We start from the raw sequence: 3472 nt of genomic DNA, 5'->3' as shown, positions 1-3472 counted from the left end.
TCTGCTAGGCAGCACTGTGTCAGAGGATTGCCTGACACAAGCCTGGGTTGAGTACTTCTTTCTCTTTTTCCAATCATCCCAACCCCAGTCTCTCTGTCTCTATCTTTCTGTCTCTCACTCTCCTCCCTGGCTCCCTTTCTTATTCTATTTATAAACATCTTGTTCACATTTACCTTCATGGAAATTTTTGGCTAGAAAATGCACACCCTTTGGGAGCAAGGTGGGGCGTAGCAAAATGCCAGCTCTATACTAAGACATTTACAGAAGAGAATCTAATAATTTCCTACAGTTATTCTTCTCAGCATGGTATGAAAATTCATTTATTAGTTTCATTTTCCTTCTTATTGCCAGAATTATTTATTGCTGAAAATTGAGGAGTTGTATTATAGTTATTATTTATTTTGACTAGTTCAAAAAATCAGTTTGATAGAAATCTGAAAGAAAAACAAAAAAATCCCACAAAGTTAAAATGTGATTTCAAAAGGCAGCAGAGGAGTTTCAAGAGAACAGATCTGATGAAAAAGAAAAATGTTTTAGCATTTTCAACCGACCAGAGTAGAATCAGTGAAAAACAGGAAGTCTCCAAAGGAAACTGCAACAAGGTAAAAAGGGTTTATAAAAGAATAAGTAGCCATTTTGAGCCTTGTGTTGGAAAGGATAAGATGATTTTTTTATCTGAGGCTATAATGAAAAGACCAGAATTACAGATTTGATGCTTCTATGGAAATCAAACTTTTCCATGACAACAGACTTCCATCCCTGGCTAAAAATCTTGAAAAGATGCACAAATATGGAACTGATTATCTAGAGGTGATGCCATCATAATCTGGGAAAAAGCAATGGGTAATAAAGGGTTATGGTGATCATGTTCATTGAGAACAGTTCATCTGAGTGATTGTTAGAGCTGGAGGTGTCGTAGGCTCTGACTGTCTATAGACGTGAAATGAGTAGGTTAAGGCACAATCTCTTCATTGTTACTGGCTGTGGAGATTCAGTTCTGCAGCTGTGAGTATTGTCAACAGCCAGTGTTAGCATGAGCAAACAGCATGGTACAGTGGAGGGAACACACCCAGGCACGGGCTCAGGCCGGGGCCTCTTCTCTCCTCTCCCACCAACCATAGGGAAGCCCTGTAATAAACTCCTCATCTCTTAGTTTCTTCAACTTTCAGGTAGGAATAATAATATTCACTTATCTACTACCCCCATGGGTTGTTATGAATATCAAATTATATGAAAGAAGTCAGAGAACTTTAGAAAAGATTTAAAGCACTTACAAACATAAGGCATTGATAGCATGGGTTGATCAATGGTGCCAGAGATCATTCTTGTGAGACTTCACAGCAATTTACAGCATGGATATTAATTTTACTGTTTTCTAAATTTCATCTTGACACATTCCAACTTAAAAACTAGTACATGAGATGGTTTTTGCAAAGGTGACTTGTCTTTTGTCCTTGTTTCACTGTAAGTAGAAAAGCCCTATTGTAGAGACTCATTTTTAGTACTTGTGTTAGGTAGTTAGACAAGTGGGGGCAGATAAAGTGGAGGAGAGGGAGGATGGTCCAGAAGATGGCTGTATGCCCACCTTCAGCATAAAGGGGCTTTATTTCCTCTAAATGGGAGCCAGCAAGAATCAGTCAGACCCCAATTGTGCAGTAGCGACAAGGACTTAACCAGACATGATACAATGCTCATTGTAATACAGTTAGCATTGCGGCTTAGGACCCTGACATGGGTTTTTCTGTGTGCATCATGGGTAAGGACATGTGCAAAAGAGGACAAGCATGACTAAGCACTCCAGGGGCAAGAGCTGTCAATCAATCAAGAGACCACCTCTAAGCAAAGGTATAAGAGAAGGGGGCAAAAAAAGACCATTGCATCTGCCCTTGGGTCAGCCCACCTCCTGTTCTTGGAGGTGTATTTTCCCTTTGCTAACAAATCCTCTAAATCTTTCACTACATAACACTTCCATCTTCCCTCTGAATTCTTATCTTTTGGGTATGATAAGAACTGGGATCTTTTCCCTTCCCTTCCCCTTTGGGGTAACACTTGGAAGACTTTGGAAAGAAATTCAGAGGCAATTTTTAAATTCTCTTCACAAGTATTTCTATGGTGATGGCAAGAACAAGATTAACACTAAGTGCACTGATAAAGGACTTGATTTCCCCTTACAGTTATGTCAAATGCATGTTGCAGTTTGAAAAACTTCCTGGGAAAAGCCAATTAGCTTCTGACAGGTTCCCACAGAGAAGGAGAGCCTTAGTGTAGTTACCAAGGGTCTGGATCATGGATATGCAAGTTGGAAATTCAGTGATCAATACATCCAAATGTACGTGGGCCCAAGAGTATGACTCACACCAACCCAATTCCTGAGTCTGACATTAAGAATCCAGAATGCCTATCACTTCAGCAGCTTGTATACTAGAATTGGAGTGAGACAGAGACTAACATGGCCTCTGAACAAGGATGATGTGCAAATTCATGAAGCGTTCCATATTTTTTAAATTTTGTATATTCTTCTATATGTACAACTCACTATATTAAAATTATAATAATAATATAATAACAGTCTTCTCTTCAAACTGATCTTTTCATATGCTCATAAAGAAGGATCACTGTTGCAAAAATATTCATGGTTTTCATTATTTTTCCCAAGGACCTCTAATAATCCTTTAATTATCAAATCATACTCCTTTGACCTATCTATATACTTCATGAACCTTGTGGATTTTTTTCCTTCAATTATTTATCACCTGACTCCACCAGATCTTCATTTTTTAATTACTTTTGCTCCTAGTGGTTCTCCAGTACTTTCATAGATTCTCTTTCTATATTGCTATAAGATTTGCCTAATCACTTTGAATTGTATTTCAATTGTACAGTCACATACATATTTACAAACAGACCTATCAGGATTTGTAGGGGATAATGATGAATAGTGTTAACTCTGTGGAGTCACCAGAACAACAATAACAAGAATCCAGAATGCCAATTTATTCACTTACAATACAGTTCTCTCTCTCCATGGGTAGATCTGGGCAGGTCAGTGCTCATCAGAAGACTGCCTGATGCAGACAGAGTCAGAAGCTCACTGCCCAACCTGAATGTCTGCCCTGAGATGCCTGCACTGCACAGGCCAGGGCCTTGGGCTTGTGGTCCAGGATACCCAGCCTTCTGGACAGGACTGGAGATGGAAAGCCCATCTTTGCCCCCTTTGACCTACCCCATTGTTACCCCAAAATGTAAAGACCCCAGTTCTTGTTTATAAAGAGAAGTTTACTGTTGGGAGATGGTATGTTGTGTAGTGAAAACACTTTTTAAGATTTATTTAGGAAAGGAAAAGTATGCCTCCAAGAATGGGAGGCTGGCTGATCCCAGGAAGGAAAGAGCTGTGATTTTTCTCTCCCCTGTCTCTTACACCCTCACTTAGAAGTGGTCTCTTGATTGATTGACGGCTCTTGTCCCTGGAGTG

The 3472-nt window shown here is 39.5% G+C and overlaps 1 non-coding gene across 1 annotated transcript; it reads left to right on the top strand.

Annotated features, from left to right (window-relative positions):
- Positions 1-2394: 2394 nt before the first annotated feature.
- On the top strand, positions 2395-2501 carry LOC116157314 (U6 spliceosomal RNA). Its single transcript, XR_004141341.1, has one exon. It is a non-coding gene; the product is annotated as a U6 spliceosomal RNA (small nuclear RNA).
- Positions 2502-3472: the final 971 nt, after the last annotated feature.

This window comes from Camelus dromedarius, chromosome 13, assembly GCF_036321535.1.
Source record: "Camelus dromedarius isolate mCamDro1 chromosome 13, mCamDro1.pat, whole genome shotgun sequence".
NCBI classification, from domain to species: domain Eukaryota; kingdom Metazoa; phylum Chordata; class Mammalia; order Artiodactyla; family Camelidae; genus Camelus; species Camelus dromedarius.
The sequence above is the reverse complement of the archived record's forward strand: the minus strand, read 5'-3'. Positions and strand labels throughout refer to the sequence as shown.